Consider the following 25,733-nt stretch of genomic DNA (forward strand, 5'->3'; position numbering starts at 1 on the left):
GCTAGCAGCTTTGCTGCCCAGGAGATTGAGTTGCTGTCATATTGCATCTGACTTGCATCAGATCAGAGTTTAGGATTTGGGTGATTTGTTCTTCAGATTAATGTCAATCTGTTTTAAATTAAAACACCCTGGGGCAAATCCTTTGCTGTGATCAATGATCTGTCTGGCTGCAGTCAACCAACATTACAACAGACATGAATTTGGCCTCCTGGTTTGTTGCCTCATCTCCTCCATCACTTTCCTTATGTGGTTCAGACATCAAGCCTTTGATCCTATAAGTTGTTGACCATCTTCCACTGAAATCAGTGGGAATGGAGGATACTTCAATGTTCAGCACCTTGTTGGTTTGGGCACAAGAAATGGACCACATATCTGTCCTACCTAAAATAAAGTTATGGTATATCTATGAGTGGGCAATCTGCTTTGCACCTGTTTTACTACAGGAACAAAAGGCACAGGAAGTGTTTGGAAAATGAGGAACACACCTGTGTGTGAGAGTATAACAAAGCATCTTTATATATAATCATTTGCTATAAGTCATTTCAGAGTTGACAAGCTGTTTTTCAACTTCGTGTCACCACTGCCTGATGCATCTAATTAGTCCTGTTCTCCAGCTGACAAATATCAGCTGCTTTCTAAAACATGGTTTCTCCCTTAAGTACATCCCTCTGGCAAAGTTAAATATTAATTATCCTTTTTTTATTTTATGATTATTCATGTGTGCTAATGTCACTACACAATAAATGGGTAAGTCAATACCACAAAATATTAAAAGTATTGTTTCTAAACTTCTGCAGCCAAGATGTACAGAGCCATTCTGGAAATGAATGAAGCTATGGTGACTGGGATATGCCACCAGTCACACACGTCAGTGGTGAGACTGAGAGAGCTGTGGTTGTGGGATGTGGGTCTGGATGTGGGAAATGTACCTTCTCTTCCCTGCTCAGATGCTGGCCAGTTTTACAACTGCACACATCACAGGAATTTTTACTCTGCATACTGAGATTTCAGGGCACAGAATAGCATGGATACGCAGGCATCTGGGTACCTCTGCAACTCTGAACTGTGTGGACCTGCACTTTTGCTGAGTATTTGGGTGGTGCTAATCTGCTGGAGTTTCTTGCCTTCCTTTGTATGCTGCTCATCTTTGTGTGCTTGCCTTCAGGAAGATCCATATCCATGCCTTATAGAACAGTCTCAAAAATGGAGACTGAGAAGGACTGATATGTTGTAGTCATGTTTCCTGAGAACATGAATTTGAATCAGCTGCACCCAGCCTATGGCACCCTTAGTCGTTCCCACAAAAATGAAGATTCCCAGCTCACCCACTTGGCTGCCACACTGACATGAAGGCTTGTGCATGCTCTTTCATTCTGGAGATCTTGTGTTTGTTCTGTCCAGACAGATTTGCAGTTGCTCCCATGCAAGGGCTGATGTAGCTGTGTGAGCCTTAATCCTTTGTGCCTTTCAAAGCATTGTAGGCAACTTTGAAGCTGTTCCTTTCCTCAGACTCCAGGGTATGCAGGCTCCCTTTTATCTCTGTGTCTTTTGCTCACTGTGGCTCCATCCTTCCAGATCTCCATGTGGAGCAGAAAGATGCTGAAATAAAGGAGGATCTCCTGTAGCTATTCCTTACTTTATTCCAGTTTCTCGCCTTAGCATTGACCTGACTTTCAGATGCACCTTCCTTGTGAGTGTTTTCTAGCATGACTGGTGTTTCCTTACTCCCATCACACAACCCAGCATGTCTGCAGCCCAGGGTGCTAGATGTGTCTTCCCTCCCTTTCTGCAGCCACTGATGTAATTGGAGTTTGACTGACTCACCAGGCTAGCCCAGAGGAATGAAGTAGCAACTGACACTTGTTAGAACTTGGGCCAACATTTTAGCAATATGCAATATACTAGAGCAGTATCTTTTAGAAGCCCAAAGCATTTGGGGATATATTAGTTTCAAAGATAAAAATTAATAATACTTGTTTGCATTGTGAATGTTGTGCTTAGGAAATAGAGCACAAATAGTGCTGAATACCTGTCACATGTTTAGATCATGGTTTTATTACATGAAAATTTGTATATCTCTCTTGTCTTTTAAAGTGTCTGTCGCCTGATGGAGATTTTGAAGAATGCTGGCTTTTTTGTGTATTAGATACCTGCTAAAGATCCAACTCCTAGCCAAAAGAAACTGAGGTGTGTAGGATCAATGTGAACATGAAAGCTTCCAAACTGGCAGTCATGGAGGATATCCAATCATTGTAATTATTTCCAAGTCATTTAGCATATCTCTAATTATTATATGAGGTCATCTTGATGTAAAATAATGTCTAATTAGTCACAATCCCTTTTCAGATACTCAGATTCCAGAGAAAAACCTTTTGGCTCCTCTTATTGTGAACTTTTAATTCTTAATGTACAATTTTTTTGGTAATTAATTTTTTGAGCAAACAGGGCAAATCAATCTATTTGAGTTAATTAGCATTTTTTCCTTGGTTTCCTGGTTGCCTTCTCTGTTACTCCTCTTCTTCTTCTCCTTATTTGAATATTACTGTAATATATTCACATTTGTTTGCAACTAGTGCATAATGATTTCAAGCCATGGGCGAGCAAGAGACTGCAGCACAGGAAAGGTTGCAGGTCTGGGAAGGGGAGGAAGGGAAGTTTGTGTTGGTCACCTTCAGCTGGTTGCAAACACCGGACTGCATCAGGGCTGATAAGAGCAGCAGCAGAATTAAGCAGAACTCTGGGGCTGAGGTGGGACAGGGTAGCAGAGCAGTGGAAGGAATCACTGCAACCACAGAAAGGGAAGATGATAAGCACCCAAGCAGGAAAATGGGTTGATATGCATTTGCTAAAATACACTTTAAGCTGAACACTGTTTCACCTTGATACTTTATGAGAAAGTCCCTATGACATCAGTTTTACAAAGAACACCTGGGCTACATTTGCAGAAACCTATCTCATCTTTATTAGTCAGTGATTGTCCAGCCACTTGCTTCAGTGTTTATACACATCTATTCATTTAACTAATGTAGATGTACTTTATGGTCTGCATCAGGCAGATTTCTGCTCTAGTGCATGCTTGCCTTTTCTCCTCTTGGACCTGTGAATCTCCTGAGCTGTGAAAAGCAACGCTGTCCAGTGGTTTGAGCTGAGTGCCAGCAGTTCCTGATGATGTCTTGTCCTGGTTCCTTTTGTTGCCGATTTTAGGAGCTCTCTGCACACAGACACATAGTCTAGTTTAGAGAGGAGACACTGTTTGTTCTGTGACGGGTGAGAGGTGCAGGTTTCCACAAATCAAGCATACCAAGGGGTAAAAAGTTACATGTTTTATACAGTAGAATTTACATGAACCTTCCTGTCTAATACATATTCTCTGACTACCTAATGAATATCTGTGTGACATAATCTTATGCAATGTATGAAACACAAAGTACTTTTTTTATTAAACAACTTCTATTGTAGAAGTTATCTGATGACATTAGTTATATTTACAAAAGGTGAGAAAATGGCATAAATTCCTTTCCTAGGATTTATCTGATGACATTTACATTTACATTACATTTACAAAAGGTAAGAAGATTCAGCCTGGGGCCAGATAATTCAGCTTGAAAACATCAGTTTCCTAACTTATTCAGTATTTTTTGCATGTGTCAAGCAATGGAGACTTTTGTCAGGACAGTGGTGTCATAGTGTCATGGAAAAGTGACAAGAAAGCTATGTTTTTCATGTGGTCTGTGATGTGAGACGCTTCAGTTTTGTTTGGAATGGAAGGGCTCAAAAAACAAAGAAAACCTAAATTAGCAGGTGATTTTGTATTCTTGTTTACCACCTGGCTTATATATCATACTCTAACCTGGCTATTGCAAAAATTATTTCATGTTTGTAATGCTCTTTGAAAATAGAAATCGATAAGCAGCATTACCTTAATCAGAAATTGTTTTTCTTTTAAACAGGATCTTTATCTTTCCTATAACTTGCCTCTGCTGATCTCAGCTGGTACTTAATGTATTTGGAATTGAATCCAATAGGACAAGCTTAGATTCAGGGGCAGAATGACCATGAGAGAGGAGGAGGGTTTTGTAAGGTAGAAGATTGCTGCTTGGAGATGCAATCTACAATTGTAGTTTGAGGGCCGCATCAAGGTGAAATAGGGCTTTGGCCTAAGAGATGCAGTCGTGTAATTTTCTGGTCAATTAAAAATCAGTCCAGACAATGCATGAAGACTGAGGGGAGATTAAATAGACTCTACAGAAATGTCTCAGGGAGCAAAAGAATAGAAAAAAGCTGAGTTTACTGTGTTGGGCTGGTTGGGGCAGTCCTAGTAAGAGGCAGTTCCCATCTTGGCAAGTTCCCTGTGCTGAATGAATTGTGGTATTCAAGATTGCTTCTACATTAATGAATAAAATACGCCAGGGAACTACTCACTGGCCACAAGGCCAGCTAGAGTGTCACTGCTTTTGAACATAAATTCCTTTCCTCTCCCACCTAACCAGGTGGCCCATCCAAAATGTGTATTGGGAATGGTCCCTGGTTATTGCTGAAAGTGTCCAGGCATTGTGTGAGGGAGATCTAGTTGCCTGGAACAAGTCTGTGCCAAGGACAGCACTGAGAGTCGAGCAGTGGGTGATGCTGTGCCAGTGCCTGGGCCCATGCCCTGGCCCTCTGGTTGCCTAGTGCAGTAGCCCATATGTCTCTGACACTTGGCCATCGTACTGTTCCTTCAGCCCTTCCTGGAATTCTTGGCTTGGATTTTTGTTTTATTTGTTTGTCTTAGAACAGCACTGCCAGGATCTGAGCTGCCTTCTGGAGCAGGTCAGACCACCCGCTCCATCCGTGGCTGCTTAATGAGCAGAGGAGCTGCAGAGTCCTTGGGCACGGTGGGAAGTGCAGGCCTGACTGCGTGGCTGGACGGCGTGTGAAGAGTAAAAGGGTCAGTGCTCTGCCTCAATACACACACACACACTTGTGCTGGTACAGACCAGCATGTGGATGCATTCACAGGGCTATTCTCTGAGCTCTCACTTCCCACTCACAGCCAGGCTCTTTGGCTGTAATAACTTTGAAGCAGAGAAGTGGGTATCAGCTAATAAAATACCTTCTGTCTGCAGCAGTTTGGTAATGATATAGCTTTGAAAAGTGGGGTGGAAAGTGATTGTTGAAACCTAAGTAAGTTACTCTAGAATTAATTTCTTCTAATTTGCAAAGTGAGAGAATGTAATGTAGATCATTTGTAGGTTTCTATGTGTAGTTACACATACAAGTGTATTTATTTGACAAAACGTGGAGAATGGGATGATGATCTAAAATAAGAGGCTGACTCAGATGACTGGAATTTAATTTGTCAGCAAGCAAAAGTAGTAGCAATGAAGAGAAGACATAAAATTACTTTATCAAATTTCCTGCATAAATCCTGTTTTACAGAAGGAACAATGCACAGCATATCAAACCAACTCAAAATATTATAATAATGTAAAATGGTAGTCACGTTTAACATATGGCAGAAAGAAATTAAAAAACCAAACAAAACTCATTTCTTTCTGGAAAAATGCAGATTGTGTCAGTCATGTTTAAGCTTTCCCAGAGGAGTCTGAGTGTACAACCTTCTCCCCCTAGAAAGAAAAGCTTTTCAGCAGTGCAGATTATCAGGTCACACTTATAAATGAGGCACATACTTAGCTGATCTCCAGGACTGGGCTGCCTTTTGTCAGAGAAGCCAAAGGCAAATTTTACATTATCCCAAACCAACCTTCAAATAATGACACTTTTTGTATGGCAGCTTTTATTTTTCTTTAGGAGAAAGGTGTTCACCTTGATACAAAAAAAAAAAAGGTTCTCTTCAGAAAGAACACATCACAAGATGAGGCTGAAACATTTTAAAGATTTTGACAAGTTCCTTTTAAGCTGTGGGAGACTTCTAAATCATTGTGAAATGCATAGAGTCCTCTCTTCTGCCTGTGGCAAAATGAATTATGCTGTGATCCATATTGATAATAGCAATTGAGAGAGATGATCAGAAGTCTAGCAGAAATCTAGCAATTTTTATTTCCTTGTATTTTTTAAATGAGGGAACACATTTAAGAGGACAAATAAGAGCCTGAGAAATTTATTAAGTGCAAACTGAGTTGAAATGAATATCATTTCTCCTACTGAGACAACTAAAATTCAAAAATCTGTCTAGAAGCTAGGAACAAGGGTTGGGCTATGGAAAAATAGAAACCAGCATTCCTTGGCCAAGAAAGCAGATGTTAATCATGAAATTATTGTAGACTCAAGAAGCAGTATTCCTATGCAAGTGTATGCCCTCTACTTCACCTGAAAGATTCTTATCTGTTTTCCCTCCTAAAGTGTGCATATATCTCTAGATTACTCCTACAGATTATTTTGCTTTCTTTCATGCTTCTAAACCTATGTTTTGTTATTGTAAGGAGGCTTTTCACTTGTGGTTGCAAGTTGCTGTGAATACTGTCCCAAAGTAGACCTGCTGGCTATATCCATACTGGAGTTCAGGCATTGTGATCATGTCAGAGACACAAAGCCAAGCTGAGGATAGCCAGTGGCAGACTGCTGTTACTGGGGACATCTGCTTTATCTCACTGGGGTACTTATGTGACATCCTTGCAGCACTGTCTGAAGCCTTTGTGCTGCATTGTGTTTGGGACAAAGAAGAGGAAGGTGTCGTTAAGTTGTGAACTATGCAGTGCCCAAGGTCCAAGGCTTGACAACCCCTCTCTCTGTCCAGCCCCACTTCTGTGTGAGAAGTGTCTCCTGTTCCTTTATACCTGAATTTTTCATGGCCTAATTTGCTTCAGAAAACCTGCCTAAAACCTTGACTGTGCTTCTCTAAAGATGATCTTTTGCATCTAAGCCAAAGATTGAGAAGGAAGGAAGGTGCCAGGAATCTGGCTGACTTTAATTCTCCTTGAAAATTCTGGTTGAGTGATCCTTCGTTTGATCTTGTAAGATGTTAAAGCTGGTGGTCCAGTGAGTACAGGGGAAATCTCTGATGGTCACAGGAGAAAGTTTAAGGCAGGCAGAGTGAAATTCTAGGGAACTCTTTGGGCCTGATGATGACAGTAGGTAGCAAGCCAGGAGCCTTTCTGAGGCTCACCCTGCTTCTCTGGCATGAAGAATGTGTGACTAAGGAAAGGAGCTGGAGAGGCAAAAGGCACAAAGGTCCTTTTCATTCTGGCCTGCCTTTTTTTCCTTTTGGATATACCTCAAGGGGACAGGGTTTTCTTAAGAACATGTCATATATTGAACTATTGTTGTACATTGCTTAGGATGAGCAAAGACAGGAATGGATTCTTCTGCTCAAAACCTGAGAGAAGTCTTGTTTTAAGAACATCTTTTTCAAATATAGTGATGGAAAAGTAGTTCTTCGGTACAAACGGTTTAGACACTTGTGTTATAGCCACTTTCTTATGACAGTACTGTGTGTGATAGTTAGAGCTTCACATGGTTGCCAACCTTTTCCCTCTGTTTTTAAATGTTTTTAAAGCAATTTCAAGTCTGCCTAATTCCAAAAATATTAATACAAATGACATTAAAAGATGTTTCTGGTGCTCCTATTTAGACTGTTCTTGGCAGAGGGCTGGGGAGTTCAGCTAGAGCTGCCCAGGCTTGCCAAAGCCAGCTAAACAGCAGGTCTCCCCTCCTCCTCCTCCCTCCACCACCAAGAAGGAAAAAAAAAGTCTGTTGAGCCCTAGATAAGCTTTGAAAATGCTAACAGAAAAAAGTGGAGAATGGTCTAGAAGCCAGATGTAGTAGGGAGAGAGAAAAAGATCTGGACAGTTATGAAATGGTAGAGGGGAAGGGATTTATCACAGGATGGTAGGAAGGGCTGTAGAGGGTATTAAAAACAGGCAAGTGAACATTACTGGAAGTTGATGATATTACAAGGGAAATAGCTACTTGCTGCTGGCTGTGTAGGAGGCCTGTCAGACTTGGGGAAGTAAAAGCATAGTGCTTACATCAACATGATTTTTATATGTTTTTTTTTTTTTTCTCCTTAATGGCATCTGATCCTGTGTTGCATTTGGGCATGATATTTAGTGACCTACCTATATGTGACACATTTGTTGTAGGCAGTGTTGGTTGCTGCAGCTGGCAGGGACAGGAAAGCTTGCAGAGGGGAATTCTGGAGCATGGAGAGCCAGTGCTGTCCCAGCCCTGAACAGCTCCAAGCTGGGTACATCAGTGTCAGCACTGGAGGTGTCCTACTGGTGATTTAAGTGGTGTGTTTCAATGTTCCAGCTTGAACTTCAGCTCCTGTACTAAAAAGAAAATGTGTATTTGATTATGAGTGGAAAGGAGTGCTTGGGCCATCTTCAGCTGTTTGAAAAAAAGAGAAGGATTTGTTTTGGCTGCTTTGTTCAATAGAAAAGTGGGGCACAGGGAAGGAAGGGGAATTCCTGCCCTCTCCAGCTCTGTAGCAGCAACCTGGGGACAACCTCAAATGGCTGTGCCTGTGCAAATGCCACTACCTGAGACTGGGCTTGGCCACATTCAGTGTTGACTAACTGTTGAGTTTTTCCTTTATAAAGAACCCTGTCTAAAAGGCCAATTTTAAAAGCAATTTTAAAAGTGAGAGAAGAGGCCTAAGTTGTGCCCTTCTGGTTCAGAGAAATGGGTAGTGGATCTGGAGTGGGAATGGAGTGGAAATGGGAGTGGATATGGACTGGGATGTAACTGGAATCTAACAAAACTGTATCTGGGATGAAGCCCAGCTATGGCTCCTTGGTTCTCTGCTGCATCCTCAGCATGGGCTGGATCAGCTCTTGCACACCAGGACAGGTAGGACAGCAGCCAAAGGAGAATAGCCAGAGTGAGGTGTGGGCAAGCAGTGCCCTTCTACAGCCTACTTGAAACCACAGGAGGCTACACTGACTGCATGAGCCATGGGGATCAGCCCCATTCCTGGGCAATCCCTAGAAAGGAGTGAGCCAGCCCTAGACCCTCATACTGCAAGAGCCAAACAGGATGTACCTTCAGTGTCTACTGGAGCAGCCACTTCTGTAGAGCTTTTTCTGTAATGTCCTATCAGGCTGTGTGACCCATGCTGGGGGTTGCTTGGATCCTTTCTATCCTTTCTTTGGTGCTTGTGGTAGTAACACTCTGCTATTTAGATCCCAAATGGCATTTGCTGCAAAGTTTTCCAAGTCCATTTCAGAATATCAGATGCCCTTAAAGCTTTGAAAGGACTTATCAGTCAGCAGCTTTGGGACAGCATTTCAAACCCACTGCCAAATGAATGGGTCAGCTAAATAGTAAGTGGACCTTTTTTACTGCTGTGTATCACAGACCCCCTTCTGTTTCACTGGGCTAGAGTTTTATTGCATGAGAAGGGATTGGACTGGATAAACCAGCATTCTTTCCTGAGGACCTAGCAGAGCACGATAATCACACAGTATTGTAGGCAACAGAGTGAATAGGAGCAATTGTATCCAATACCTGAGTTATTGGAACATGCCTGCCTGCTCATGTGAGCCAGGAGAGAAAGATTGTTTTTCCTTTCTGAAGAGGGAAAATTGGAGGGAAGCTGTGCCAGAACCTTTCCAGGTTTAGAGAAGTGGAGGAAACACCTGCTACGCCATCAGCATTCTTGTTAACAGCGACTGCATGAGTGACAGAATCTGTCCTTTCCGGGGATGATTCAGACTCAGAAGACTCTTGGTAGTGATGACACGAACGCCTGGTAGCTCCTGAAAGCAGAACTAATGAGCAGTGCCACTCACTTAGCGTATGGTTTGACAACAGATGCACATGTTGGTAATTAAGTATTTGGCTGCATTACATTATTTTATTTTTGGATTTCTCAAACACACTCTCAATGCAATCTCTAGACACATTAGCATGATTTAAAAGCCCCAAACTTATAACAAACAGAAAAATCAGGATAGGAAAACTATACCCCACTTTTCAGAAGGGCTCAGTAGTACATGGGCCTTCCTGTGCACCCCAACCCTAGGAAACATAGGCTCTGTATGGCAAAACTGTACTCAGGGAATAATCCCAGGGATTTCTTCCATGTTGAGCAGAGCTGTGTCTGTGGTTTCAGATCAAATCAGTACACAAGCCTTCCATCAGTGTTTTACTCTACTGTATCATCACATCTATCACTTCTTGTGACCCAGCAAAGCTTTGGAATGGCTTTGAACTTCATGAACTTCATAAATACCTGAATGCAATTATACCTTGCAGTGCTTAGTGAGCAGACTCAAATACTTCATCTTAGATGAGATCTGGAATGTCTTATTATGTCCTTGCATGCCAGCAGTTATTTATAGTTTTTTAGTCTATGTGGTAATGCTGACTTCAGCTACAAGTTGCAAAATATGTACATAATGGTGCTTGCTGGAGCATCTTGCTCCCAAATTGTACACCTTTGCTAACTCTGTCTAGAAATTATTAAAACTTGGAGCCCAGGCAACATTGCCCTGTATGTCAGATATATTGGAGGAACAGTTATATGAGAAATTATGGAAATTATGTTCTCACCCCATTCTACCCAGGTTTCTGTCATGGGTTGTAAAGCAGGAATTAGGGTGCATCATAAGGGCATGATGGAGAAATGATGACTGGGGAGGTCACCTGGTCCAGGAATAATGCACAGCATTAGGGTTTTTCCTGCACATTATGTTACAGGATAATAATTTCCTTTTGTGCAAAAGTTTGGATCTGAGCCAACTGCAGTGAACTTAGATTCTGAAAGCAGCAGAACTAGTGAGAAGACCTGTTCTTTATCCTGACATTAGTAATGGTATACAGCAGAGGTGCAAGATCTACTGGAATATCCTTGTAAAGCCACCTGTAAAGTTGCTAGATATTTAGAGTCTTGCCTAGAAATTCTCAACCTTGTTTTACAATTCTAGGAAATTCCAAGAATTTGTCACCACTGCCTTCCAAAAGCCTGGCTGGTCACAGACTGTGCCATCTTTTCATGAAAAGATAAATGAGAATTTATTTTGTTTCCTCTCTATCTTTGTGAGCCTGGTTCTAGGGCTAAAATTGCAAGATGCTTGTGCAAAGACCCTATTTGACTGACTGAGGTGTCTCTGTGTATCTTTCTGTGTTCCTAGTCACTGGCTGGAAAGTCTGCCTGTGTAACCAGAAAATGAGTACTACTTAGGCTGATGTAGATGTTAGCTATGCTTAATGAAAAAAAGAAGTCCAGTCGGTGTTGACACTGAGAAAGACATTTAGAATTTTGAAGGAGAAAGACAGAAATGAGAACACTAAGAAAGATGTGACCAGGCAGCTCCACCTACAAACCATAACCCTCCAGGGCAGTTTCTGCTGTGTACTAGCATACAAAACAGATTACATGTGAACCTAGACTGCAAGCATGAGAGTATTGGAAATCTGTTGCAGGTGTTTGATGGTAAACAGTGTTTATAGCTGCCAGGACAGAAACATTAATGCATGTGAGTGAGTGCAAGTGGAGGGCAGGCCTCAAACTTTCACCCCATTACCTTCATATTTCGGTTTTGCTTTGTGGACTATTAGCTCCCTGTGAGTTCAAGCTGCTAGTGAAGCTACTATATGAGTTTACTTGAGCAAGTCCTGTGTTCAAATTTAAAATGCCAGAATCACCTGAGAAGTAGTGGGCTAATTTATCACAGGAACAAAAATATACAATGGAGACTGAATGGAAGAGGATGAGTTCTGACAGGCATGCCTTTACTTTTTCAAGCAAGTATTTTTGCTTGGGTGGGTGGTGCATTAGTTATATATACAACTCATGCTTTTAGCTACAGCAAAATGTGAGAAGACATAATAATAGCTCTTCACGCTAAGGCTTCCTCTTTTTTTTCTTTTTTTTTTTTTTTTTTTCAGTTCAGTTAGCTTGAGAGTTTAGATTATTCTCTTTCTGAGAACTGAGGGAAGTATTTTTAATATTTCTCAGTGTGAGAGGTGACTGGGCTGCCCTTAACCTAAGATGAAAATAGCAGTACATTTACAAGGGAGTTGAGCCAGAAGGTTGGACTTCTAGTGCAAGGCTCCTGATTACTCTCACAGTGGCTCCCAGACAGTCAGGAAGATTAAAAAAACAATCCATCAAAATAAAAGGCAAATTCACCTTTAAAGACTTGGTGTATGTGAGGGGCTAAATATGCTTTACTAGTATTTTTTTTTTTTCCATACAGAAAAAAAGTAGTAGTAGTAGTGGAACAACCAAAAGAGAAATGTGTTTACTAAATTTTTGCTCTACCCACAAGTAGTTGACAATTGCCCACAATGAAACTGCAGCATGAAAAGGATTCATGAGCCTGTTGGTGTCCTCCATCAGGGCTGTGTGCAGGCTGAGATGGACAGTGAGGGGACAAGAGGTGTTTACCACAGCCCCAACACACCCACTGCTGCTGTGTTTTGTGGGTGGGGTGGGTGTTAAGGAAGGAGGTGAATAAGCTTTTTCAAGTGATCTTGTGCAAGAGACTAAGGGACAAGCCTGTCTCCTTGGGATAAAACTTTCCCCAATGCTTTGTCTTTTGGAAAATGCAGTTCTTAACTTCCACCTGTGCCACTCTGGAGTAAAAAATACAAGAACATAAAATGGCTGGTCCAGCTCTGTCTTTTGACAATGGTGAATCTGATGCCTAGAGAAGGGTATACAGGGCAAAAGCAGGAATATTTCCTTATCAGTTTCCTGTCTTTCTAAGCCACTGAAGTCTATGTCTAGTACCCAAATGGATACGTGTATTATTAATTTGTGTAACTGCATCTTGAAACCATGCCCAATTTACAATGTGACAATCTTTGGTGACTTACTCCTCCATTTCACTACCAGTTCTGTTGAGAAGAGCCTTGCTTTGGGTCTGTCCTTACATTCCTATTTTGTGTCTCTCATTCTTAGTGACTATTTCTTATTCCCCTTTCTATGCTACTTTTTGTAAGAATCCTACCCCTTCGGTTTCTATACCAAGAAATGGGAACATCTGTACTTCCATCATGTTCAGTGGAGACTGTGATATGGGGCTGGAGAGGGTCTTTCCAGCTGGGATTTCTTCAGTATAGGCTTAAGGTATCATCACCCTGACAGAGCAGCCATTTAGGCACTTTTCTTCCTCATCTCCAGGGGAAATGAGAAGTCAGATTGGTTGAGGTATGTTTGACCTCAGGGAGAAGTGAAGAAGTCATCCTCCTTTGCTTAATACATGAAAAAGAGGTGTAGGAAGTAGGGAGATCAAAGTGGGAACCCTGCATCCTGTTCACTTCAGAAGACTCAATATGTCTGTAAAATCATCCTATTAATAAAAATAGACCTTTTCTAAATTCTGGGAAGGTACAGACACTTTAGAAACCTTAAACAGTTTAACCCTAATACAGAGTAAAAGAATCTTGAACTGGAATGAGTCAACTGATGAGAGTTCCCGGGGTCTGCAAAGGTTCATCCATGCAAAGTCCTACCTCCTCTGAGCTGCCCCTGGATCTTCCTGGGGGGCTGAGCTTGTTGAGGAGTGGAGGGTGCAAGCAGGCATTTCTACACTGCACAGTCTGAGAGCATTTGGAAATCAGAATTCCCAACTTTCCTTTCTTTCTCCTTAGCAAAAAAAAGGCAGATACTTTAAAAAGCAGGCACTTCTTTAATTTGTAACTGTTAATTCATTTATAAACTACATGTGCTTCATGAGTGATTATGCTAATGTACTTAAGACTATTTAAACCCTTGCACTGATTAGCCTAACCATTCATTGTACAAATAAGATGTTATCTTCAGAATGTGTCTAGCTAAATTCCATAATCACAAACATGTTACTTTATTGAATGCAACTGTTGGCATTACTGAATTCAGCCACTTACACTTTAATTTTTAACATTTTCTTTTGCATTGTATTCATGTATTCCATACTGATACGGTGGCATTGGGCTGGTGGAACACATTTAATGGCAATAATAGGCAGTTAAATTTATATTTCATCCTGTCTCCAGGCAAAAGCATTTGTGGGGTCACACTCACCTCATGCATGCAGAGAAGCAAGTGGGCTGTAACCCCTCTGAGGCAGGTGGGATGTGCTGGCTCTGTGCCATGAATTAGCACACCATAGCCCTAGCCCTAGTTCCTGCTCTGAGGTCTGCCAGGTGCTGTAGGGCTACAGGCAAATCACTTAGCCCAGAGAGTCTGGTTTTCCCCATCTGAATGGGTTAATGATGCTCAGCTACCTTCGACACTCATTGCTAAGTGCTCTCTGAGTCATAGGTGTTGTTATTAAAGGTATCTGGAGAGATGTTTTTCTTTGTGCAGCAGCTTTGTGCTGAAGCTGTCTGAGGCCATTTCTGGGCAAATTCCCTTGGGGCTGCCATGGTGTCAGTGTCATCACCTAATGTAATTTCTACATTAATGAGCCAGGGAGTTTGAAGAGAAATGAAGCTCCGTGCTCCCTCTGTAGTGCTCTGAAAGCAGCGAGGTGCTTTGGGTGATCTACCTGATATAGAAAACTTGTTGCCAGCTTGCAGAAGGTCTTCTGCCTGCAGAATCCCAGGATAGGATTCTGCTGAGGGGTCAGGGCTCTGGCCTTTTGGTTTGGAGAAGGATCAAACCTCCTTTGCTATCTTTGAGGCAAAATGACAGAACTCTCTGACATTTTTGTTGGTATATTTTTTTAAAATCTATCTTAAGGTGAATTTAAATGACAAATTGGTTTTTGGTTTTGTGTTGCTATATGACCCTGCCATGCTGTGAAGTCAGTAGGGAAGGTGTTTTTGGGAGGGGTTACAGTGCATAATGGCTTGTTCCTTAACTGGCCTGCCAGCATCCCAGCCACATTGGTTGTGGTACCAGGACCATGCATCCCTCAGGCCCTGGAGAAAGCTGAGGACTGTTGGTAATGCTGATGGGCACTTCTGATTCTTTGTGTCCTGGTGTTTGGGCTGGTTCTTCCTCTGTGAGCTGAGCACTCTGAGCAGCAGCCATTAGAAAGAGCTGACTGAGCTCTGTGCTTTGTGTGAAATAACTGTGAAGGTCAGATAGTGAAAGTGGAAAAAAAAGTCTGAGATCTGTATATCTAACATTGTAAAACTACTTTAAAAAATGTTCTGTGGATGGAACACGTGGAAAAAAGCTGTGCTACTTTGCTAAAATGTGATGTTAGGAGACTAGTTTGCTCAAAGGGGCAACTGCTTATACACATGGAGCCCCATCAAGCAGAACCTCTGCACCCGCCCGTTGGGAATAGTGACACCTGTGCAAGCGGGTGCTGACTTTTGCATACACAGAAGCTGCTTTTAGGGTGGATGAGTGCAGGCACTCCTCCCTGAACATCTGCAGGTGCGGCTGCATGCAAAGAGACAACGGGAAGTTGAAAGGAGGCAATCGTATGTGCCCTTCATGGCAAAAAGTCATGAGTCACACTTAAAAATACTGCAAGATTCTGTGTTTTCAGGCTTTTCCCTGCAACCATGAAGGCCAGAGTTTCAAGGGCAGACCTCCAGGAAAGAGGACAAGGAGCACAACAAAATGTGGGAGCTGAGAGCCCTGCAACTTTGCCCCCAAGTGTCTCTAAACAGCTGCAGCTGAACTGCCCACAGCATAGATTCAGTGTCATTCTCTGTGTCACCATTGAAGTGGAAACCAGGAGACCCTCTGGCTGTCCTTGTAAGAACAGTGAGAGAAGCAAAAAGCTGCATAACTTGTGGTGATGCAACTCCCACAAGAATGGCAGCACCAATGCAGGGATGTTGCACAGCACCACAGCTTCCTCTGTACACGTGTGCGAGTGCAGCCTAAAAACAAGTGTGCATGTTCTGCTTTGAGAAAAGACATATCAAAGTCAAGCTAAATGCAAAAGGGTTAAACACCCATCTCACTGCAAAATGGTTAACAGTTGCATTCTTGCATTTGTGTATTTACTGTCATAAGAGAATGCTTTTTTCCTGAAGTACAGATGTACAGAAGATATGTTGGTTCTTAGGACAGATTTTAGCCCTAACTGAAACCAATTAAACCATTAGCACAAAACCATGCTGATTTTTCTTCCATACCATTAATTAGGAGAGTTAAAAATCTTGCCTACTTTCTTATTAAAAAAATAATATCAAGATTTGCACTTGTTTGGATTTCTCAGAATTTTTTTATGGTCCTGAGAGCAGTATTGCAGGGAAATTTACAACTGAAAAGCAGATAGAGGCATCAAAAAAAGGAAAGATGAGTAAGAAGAGAACCTAGTCTATGATTTAATTGGAATCAATGGGAATTGTGCCATTTGCCTTTGGTGGCAGCGGAATCAAAGCTGAAACACCAGCTGTAGTTTATTTTAGATTGCTGCCTGTCTGAGATTAGATTTCGGGTATCTCCACAGGGTTCTTTTTTCTTTTAACTACCTACAATTTATGGCAGCAATACATATTCTAAATGTCTTCCTCTACCAGGGGATCAGCTGAGCCTGTAAGGTCTGTAGGTGAAACAAGCCCTTTCCCTTTTCTTTTTCCAGGGGATGAGACTGCCACGTGCTAGTCTAAAGAAGTGGGTATTTCACTGCAGGGAAATGTGCCTTGGGACATGGCCTCCAAAGCTGCATGAGTGCAAAACTGAGAGGTTTGAGCAAGTTATGCTACTCAGCACTTCTCAAGTGGATATATGGGAAGAAGTCAGTTAAGTGGACTGGAGAGGGAGCAGCCTGAGGAGTGAAAGTCACAGCAGGCTGATGACTGAGCTCTAGGTGTAAGGAACTTGTGGAAAAGATGGAGTAGAGACTGATGTTGCCAAATAAATTCATAATCTCTTGGGAAGTGCTGTACTGTTGTGAAACAGAACACAGGGGGAAATATCCTTCTGTAGGGAAGAAGGAAAAATTAAGGCCTGAAGTCAAAGAAAGACTTGCAGAAGACAACAGGGAAATGGTATCCATCTTGAACAGATGTAACAATCTGTGTAATGCTAACACTTGTATTTGTGTAGCAATACTCTTTTGGCTGGTAAATGTGTATGATTATCTTTGGGAGATGAATGTAAGATAGTAGTCAGTCTTTGAGAACAAACAGAATAGTTGCTAAGGTGTCAGATCTTCTGCAGCCCCTACCTGCCCTTTAACAGTGGTTAGCAGGCAGAGAACTCTGCAGGACGTTTAGACAATCAAACAGGAAGAAACTAGTGGTGAGCAGTTGAGACACCAGGTGACCTAAAAAATAGACAGCTTTGGTGTTGTAGGAAGAAGGAAAATTTTAGAAAACAAAATCCTAGAAAAAACTCATGAATGTTGCTGAGGGGAAATATCTAAGGAGCCAGGACAGAAAAGTAGCTGCATTCTTATGGAGGCATACATGGTAACTATGAGTTTTGTAACAAGTAGTAAGGAATCACTAAAAAAAAGAGGTGAAGTGCATTTTAGAGAAAAAGGTGTGGTTTTCAGAGCTTTCCGGAGTTTTCTGGATTGCTCCTGCTGTGGAGCATTAAATGCCCAAATGTGAGTCATTTTGCTTTACAGTTTTACTGAGGCAGTGTCATGACTGTGTTTTCTCTCTATTCCTTTTTATCTGGTCAGAGGAAAGAAGTATCAGATATGAAATAGGCACTCAACTCTGCTCCTTTCAATGGCTAGGATCAAGCCATTGACCAAGCCTTCACACTTCGAAGGAATAGCAAAAATTCCCTGTACTCTTCCACGTATAAACTGTCTCCCACCCATGTGTGTTACTGAAGGTGCAGACACTATCTGACATCATAACAGAAAGCAACTGATAGGCAATTCTCTCAGCCAGAACAACCAGACCTGAAGAGCTGATATAACCTCCTATATGCAAGGACAAATGATGATTGAGATGCTTCTAGCCCAGTAAATTGTACAACACATGCTCTGCTGTCCTTGGGTCTGATTCTGTATTTCTTGAATGTTCTAATGTGCAAATGATGTTTAGAGGAGTTTTGAGCACGTCAGGAATGTAGCTGGGGTTCAATGTGTAAAGGTGTTAGCAAATTATTGCCTGAAGCACAAAAGTCACCTGGACTCCTGACCGCAAAGTTTCCAGTGGCAGTAACCAAATGAGGTTTTGTTGAGTTACTCTGAGTAGGAAAGGTATTTTTGCTTTGCTAAAGAAACTAGAATTTTTGGAGCTAAATATTAATGAGACACTTCAAAACTAAAACAAGGGTAACCTATCTCTGCTAACTGTTTTGAGTTATATCATACTGGAGTTAAAAAAACAAACTTGAACAAAACCCCAAAAAACCAAATCAAAACACATTGTGTCAATTTTCAACTCATTACTGTTATTTGAGTGTTACAGGCTTTTTACATCTCTCTGAGCCACAAAAAAATAGATAGGGTCCATCCCTAAATGATCTTTCCTATGGTCTCATTCCTCATTTTGGTGTTGTTTTCATTGTGTTGAAAATGCTTTGGGTGGATGTATACGTTCAGATACTCTCACTAAAAAAAGAGAGCAATTAGCAGAATAGGGGACCAAACTATTTACATTATCTGTTGTTCAGCTTAAAAATTCAGTTTCTTTTTAACAAGTTTTCTCCGTATGTTTTCATAAAGGATAATTTTTGGAGGAAAGTTGCTGAGAAGGGAAAATTGCTCAGGAGCAAGACAGATCTCTACAAAGGGAAATTTACCTGTTCATCGTGGACCCAGAGCCTGAGAGTAGATTCTGACATATGTGTGAGCCCAGAAGTAAATACAAAGGAGTTTATTAATGTGGGTGGCATGATTGGCATGAAATGGAAATAGTACCTAACATTTATAAAGTATTGCTACTCTAAACGGAACAATTTGAATGTAATGGTTCAAACAGACAACATCCTTTTTAAAGGTAGGAAATGAGGCTTATTAAGGCTTAATGACACACACAGGGTCACGCCATGAGTTTGAGGGGTAAGCGGTTGAATTAGAAGACCTGACTTCTATTATAATGCTCTACATTAGATGACAATGCATAACAGAAAGAATGAATGAAAATAAAATAAGACAGATGGTGAATGAAAGGAAACATGCATAAGTGTTTGAAATAAATATATGCACTGGGCAAGAATGAAACTGGTAATTGAAACCTTTGCTCACTTTAAAATACAATTAAATGTATTTGCTTGCAGTGCATTTGGAATAACAGGCTACTGAAAGGGATGATGTGGCCTATGAGAGAAAGTGGAAGCATTTACTGAGGGTGTTGCTAAAAGCTATATTTTTGCCTCCATTTTCAGGAAAGAATAAGGGAACAGATGGCAGAAATTTCCCAAGGGAGAAAAGAGAATTACGAGAGAAGATCAGGATCAGACCTGCACAGGTGATCATGAAATCAAAATGCCTGAAAACTCAATTTCTCAAGGTTGATATAACTCATGTCTAGGTAACAAGTTTCTCTGGATTCTCAGGCAATTGGAACAATATGAGAAAACTGGGAGGTGCTAGAGTTCTGGCAAGTGTGCTGTGTCATTGATGACTTAGAGAGAATACAAGTACATCAGAGTCTTGTCAGCTGGGTGGTTTCTATTTAATTTGTGTTCCTACATCACACTCATTGCTGTAGTATCTGAGCACCTTCAATAGGAATGGCCATAGTCTTTGCTCTCTCAGTTTCTCCTAGGAGAGCCAGTGTTTCTTGGAGGACCTTGTTTGGTAGAATCTTTTTGTTGTTATTAGTGTGTGTTTTGTAGAATATTTGTTGCAACAGGATGAACTGAGAGAGGTGTCTTGTGCCTGAAGTGGAAAATAGGAGGTTAAGGTGGAGATTGCATTTCTCAGTAGCAGTTGCTCCTGGACTAGGCCTAGTTAGACTGCAATTTCTGGAGATTTAACAAAATAATGATAGGAATTCCTCCTCCCTCATCATAGCTGTTGATGTTATGTCCAGCTGATTTGTGCCTGCTTTCTCTCCACTTTGGTGATAAAAGACCATTTTCAAACATGACCATCAGACTCCAACTGCACAGAGCAGTTTTTGCAGTTTTGTTCCAGTCCCACTCTAATAACCAGATTTTCTGAGATGTCCTGTTCCTAATGCCAGGGGAGCTAAATGCCTAAACAGCTTTAAAATCTGTGTTGACTTTATTCCAGTTTTGTCCAGTGTACTCCTGTGTTTTTTCATCATTTAGGTAAATACTGTAGTATGAAAAGAGGAAATATCCACATGGAGAAGGCTGGAAAACCTGAAGAGTACAGTGAGAGAGCTTGAATAGTATGATTGGATTATCCATAGTCAGAATGATTGCTTGAGAAATACAGTGTCTATCAAAGAGAATTTGTTTTGTTTTGACTTCTCTGAAGAAATTGAAAGAATTTTGGTGGATTGATATTGGGATTAAAATTAAATTCACGTGGAATATGTGGGTATTATAAATGTAACACAGGATGATCAAGCTTATTCAGTGCTGAGAAGGTTTCTAGTTTCAGGGAGCTTCTTCCACACCAGCATCCAGAGTGCTATGTTCAGAACAGTTCCTTTTCCTCTCATCTTAGTGGGTGTCTTAGAGACTTGACAAGGAAGGCATGAGTTCCAGGAGTTGCTCAGAAAGTGCTTGATTTCCCATCTTGCAGGTAATGACTCTTCCTATTATATAAAATCCCTTTTTTCTAGTCATTACTGAACCAATGCTGGGCCTGTATATCATCTTGCTGGATCCTGGTTGGAGTGCTCTGGAAGAGTTAATGGCAAAGTAAAGACAATTTTGGGACAACTGAGAAAAAGATGATATTTTGAGCTAGAACTAGCAAGTTACTAGCATTGATCAGTGAAGTGTGTTAGAGACATGTACACAGTCCTAGATTTCATATAACCTCACTTCTATATCTCAGAATTAGTGATTTTCTTTAACAAAGAGTATTTTTTCTGTCATTAAGCAACCACTCGGAACTTCTGTTATCCCTTACTCTTATGCTGTTACTAAGCCTAACTTGGAAATATTTGGGATATAATACACAGCATGTTACTCTCATTTAAAAGGTGGAAGTGCTGATGCAAAAAGTCACTTGCCCTGCAAGTATGCCTGCTGTTGCCTGCAATATTTCCCTTGTTGAGGGAAAGAATAGATGGAGAAGAGGTCATGCATAGCTGATGTTGATTGAAGCTAAGTTTGTGCCTGGTACAGTAAAGATATTGTTCAGTACTTGTCTTCCTTGTGAAAATTTTGGTGTTGTAATAGTACCAACATATCCATGTGTGTTAGTTGTCTCTCATTCCAACACCATCTGGGCTGGTTTTTTCTACCCCATCACATGTTTTAAGTCATCCACTATCACCCATGAATTCTGCACAGGTGTCAGCCCTCCCTCATCTGCAGGGAGAGATCACACTGCAGATGCTTCTGACCTGATCTGTGTGCATTTCGCTAATGTGCCTCACTGGACAGCGCTTCTGGATGAAGCTTTGTCCAAAGGCACTGCCACACTCATGTCTAGGTGGGGGAATTTGGCCCAGCTGTGAGCAGCATGACAGGGAAGGCTCGCCAGCTTGGGAGTGGCCCTTGAAAGTTTTGCCTTGCACTTGGGGAGCTCCCTCCTGCCACCACATTGCTCACCACGCTTAGTGGTTTAGTGCCACCATTTTCACAGGCCTACCCCTTCCCGGCAGCACTGGGGTGGTAAATTTGTGCTCACACAGCGTCTCGGTCCAGATCAGAGGTGTAGCTTGCTTGTAGGATGCAGGTGGTGGGAGTGGGAGTGTGCAGCCGCTCGCAGTCGCGCTGGGTGACAGCTAACCAAGGCGGCTTCCTCCTCCCACGCACCGGGCCCAGCACAGGGCTTTTTCCTGTTCTCGCTGCTGTCAAGATGTGCAGCAGGCTCTCGGTCAGAGCGGGTGGGATGAGGTCACGTCCTCTGTACCATGTCAGAATGGGAGTGATGAGCGTCTTCCACCTCAAAACATGAGGAGTCAGATTCCAGAGAGGTTGGTGGCACTGGCAGTTCCTGGTGTGCTGTCATCCTCTGAGGAGGAAGTTCCTTTGATTCAGCCTTATTTCTTACACCAAATACTGATCAAAGTTATGTGTTGGTCTACACGAGCAGCAAATTTGTGCCTGGGGCTTTTATCCTTCAGCTGTTTAAACTGTACTCTTATGAATGATCAGTGTGAAGTGGGCTATGAAGAAGAAAACTAATTCTATCTCAAGTGAGTGTTCAGTATCCTGTGTACTTTAAATCAGCTATATATATATAATGGTCAACCTCTTTCCCATCCCATGGCAGGACTTTAGTTGCTTCTTGAGTAAATATGGTGTCTGGCTTAATGTGGGCTGAGACTGGTTGAGTAGACCTGGTTAGTGTATTTGCTTGTGTGGTAATTGAGATTGATACACACTGAAATTTCAGGAAGAACCAAATTAAATTTAATTCTATTGCAGTCTAAGGTGCTTCTTTGTATGCTGCCCAGAGCAGTGGTTCATCACTGGGACTCCTCTGAGTACTGGTAATAAAAGTAATAAAGCTGCAGTTGATAATTAGTGAGGGTATGTTGCTTGAATTGGGGTTTACAAGAAAAGGTCCTTGCCACAGCACCACATCTCTTGTCTACCCTTTCAAGGAAATCTTAAACATTTTTTCTTTTTTTTTGTCTCCTAAACCTCTGTTATTTTTATACCTGTGTCATTGTGTATGATGAGCATCAAGTATGCAACTCTTTCCAAGCTGCAAGCTTCTACTACGGATAGAGTACCAGAAGGAATAATAAATAGAAACTGATTTTTTTTTTTTAAATTTTTTTTTGGGAAGCAATTTGCATGTTATGCTTCTGGATCCTAAAGAAAAGGAAGCGTACTTGATGTTAAAATTGGCTTCATGGCTCTAGTTTTCTCAGCTCTGCACCACCTGCCTCTAATCAAACTGTCCAATTACTGGAAACAATTGTTTTCTTGCTTTCTGTAAAGTGCAGAAATTCATTCACTAAAGGACTTTTTACCAAATGTTGCTTTTAACAAAACAAATTTCATAATTTGTTTGAAAATATTGTGTTGATGTTTATGTCCAGTATGCATGTTAGGATTCAAACATATGGTCACCAGGATCCTCAGAAGGTCATTTACGAAATTGTAATATTTATCTTAACTGATTGTAGGGTTTGGAAATCTCTATTGCATTGAGAGAAGCTCAGTGGACATTAATAGTTTCATGATTGTTGTGGTAAGCTGAGAATCAGGCCCTGACCTATAATTATCCCTTACATGAAGAGCACTGATAATACAGAAGGGAAATTGGTCTCCCTAGATGTGCTTCCTTAATGTGAGACAATGACTTCAGGCTGTTTCTGAGCCACAAATCTCTCAGGTGAAATCTTGCTGAAGTAGAATAAAGTAGAATAAAAAACAGAATAAGAGTATCCAGCTTTGGTTAACAATGCTTTACTTGCAAAATTCCATCTCAAACCAAGCTATAACCTTAAGTATGCCCAGTCAGCCCTACAGAATTACATGAGATCACATGGAGAAAGCAAATACAAAACATCCATTCTCATTTTAGCACTTATGTTTACATGTCTTCACCTAACAACTGCTTTTTATCTGCAAAGAAGCAGATTGATAAAGAAAATATTAACAATATACTCTGTAAATTAGGAGGTTACTAATATGCTATAAATATTTGATTGCCTCACAAACTTTGTATGAAACAAAATAGACTAAGTAAGTGTAATGATCCTAGTTAGGAGGCCTGTATAAAAAGACATAAAATTTCCTTGAGAAGCGTATGGCAGTTATTGGAAACTACTGAATAGAGGAAACATGAGGAGCTACTATTCACTGTCTCATAACAAGAGAAGGTGGGGGTTATTCTGTGACATTGACAGTCGATAAATGCGAAACAGATAAATGAGTGACTCATAGGCATTAACCAGTAAGCCTTCAGCATGTGGAATTAATTTCCATAGGAAATCTATATTAAACTGCAGCACAATTGGCAGCATTGCTACAGCCATGTTGAACAGGATGATACATTAAAAACTACTTTTTGTTTCCAAAATGTGTTTAATATGTGTCTATGTACTCACATACAACTTGCAGCTATGCTCACTGGATCAATAGATTGCTATATCCTCTGTTAGTTGAATCAATGAGGAGGTATTTGGTATATATCAGAAAAGGCTTTGGAAATTTGATACAATGCCCTACATGACAATGCCTTTTTGTCCTTATAACTGTACTTGTCCATGCCTTTGTTTTCCTCTTCCATATTTTCCAATTGTTTTTGCCTTTTAAATCAGGATCAGGAAGAGAACAATGCTGGAGATTTTCATGTTGGCTGGCTTGCACTGTTTAGCAACTTTTTGTTTGTGTGCTGAAGCGAGGTTTGGGGAATATATCACTTTATTCCTGTTATTTCCAGGATTGCTTTAGTTGCACTTGGCTGATTGATCTTGCAGCATTTATGTGGATAGTGAAGTGGCATATAAGATAAGAACAAAAATTTGGTAACTTTGGAACAAATCTCCATTGATTTTTAAAGGAGAATAAAGAGTAACCTAACACAAATCAAATGTTGCTTGCAGTGCAGTAAATCCCAGACAAAATCTGAAATGATCCATAAAAAGAGAGACAACATGTTTACCAATTGTTATTCCTATGACATGGATCATTGTTTTTTTTATTGTGTGACCTGTAATTTATTACAGTGCTCATCAACATAGTAACATCCATTCTTCATATGATAGATGCATATATATTTTATATGTTAGCCAAACAGGATGAAGAAATACAGCCTGACCTCTCTGGAGCAAAGAGGAGCCAAGCTAGTACCCTGACTGACAAGTGCTCACTTCTTGTGGAAAATAGGTATGGAGAGATGCAATTCCCAGCACTCTTAGCACTGCAGTTTGTACCTTTTTCTGTTTTTAAAAGGCAATACAAGGGTTTGTTCTAAATCTTGGGCAATGCAGTGAAAAGGATTTGAAGAACACAGGAGGTTCAGTGAATTGGAATGTTGCCTAAATGTTCTTTATATGCCTGAAAATGAATAAAGACTTGAATGTTCTGTATGTTCCAGGTATGTAGGTCTGTATGGAGTATTTAAAGCCGTAAGCTGGAGTGGTGGATATGTAGGTATTGGGAAAGAGTAAGGTTAGTGGGTTGCAATGCAAGGAGGAGGGGTATGGGTATAGAAGATATCTGCATACAGACAGTAGAAATTCTGGGAATTACCAGAAAAAAAAGTATACAGTGGTAATTCCATCCTTATTAGAAACCTTATCCCTTGTTATAAATTAACCCTGTTTTTCCTCCTGAAGCAGGGAAAAGTTGTCCTCCAATTTCCATGTTTCCTTTTGTATATTCCACTTGAATTGTTGTCCACTGCTGGTGTCATGCTTGAAACATGGTCATCCTGCCAGGCATGTGTGTGCACAAGGCTGTGTGCACAGAGGAACACTGCCAGCCCAGCCCTGCCCTGGTGACCCGATGATCTCTGTGTGTTTGAGTGCATAGTCAAGATCAGGAAACAAAAAAGAAATAGTACACTTGAAGAAAGAAGGGAGGATAAAAGCAGAATTTCAAAGCACTGGAGAGTCTGCAGGTCCCACAGTGACAATGCCCACCTGGAAATGTGCTGCAAATCCTGCGTGTGTGCTGGCCGCTCAGCCCTTCCCTGTGTCACGGGGGGCAGTGGGCAACGTGCGAGCTGAGACAGACCACAGGGAAAGCCTCAGACTGCTCTCAGGACTCCCTGAAGGGGAAGGAAACTCTCCACATCAGAAAAAGCTTTTCTTTAGGATGTCTGTTATTTCTGCTGTTTCAGGTCCTGGTACATAAACTTTCCAGTGTGCTGCACTGGAAGGATCTAAAGTACACAAGTCTACCTAGGCAGAAGGAATGAACATCTTAT

At 41.2% G+C, this 25,733-nt stretch overlaps 1 long non-coding RNA gene across 1 annotated transcript in view; it reads left to right on the forward strand.

The window, feature by feature from the left end:
- Positions 1-25,733, forward strand: part of LOC111925932 (uncharacterized) — a 215,878-nt gene that overhangs the window by 85,036 nt on the left and 105,109 nt on the right. Inside the window, exons 2-3 of the long non-coding RNA XR_015282770.1 lie at positions 18,474-18,578; positions 19,136-19,218. This is a non-coding gene — a long non-coding RNA (uncharacterized LOC111925932). The remainder of the gene's footprint in view (positions 1-18,473; positions 18,579-19,135; positions 19,219-25,733) is intronic.

The sequence above is a fragment of the Cyanistes caeruleus genome, chromosome 2, assembly GCF_971803275.1.
Source record: "Cyanistes caeruleus chromosome 2, bCyaCae1.hap1.1, whole genome shotgun sequence".
NCBI classification, from domain to species: domain Eukaryota; kingdom Metazoa; phylum Chordata; class Aves; order Passeriformes; family Paridae; genus Cyanistes; species Cyanistes caeruleus.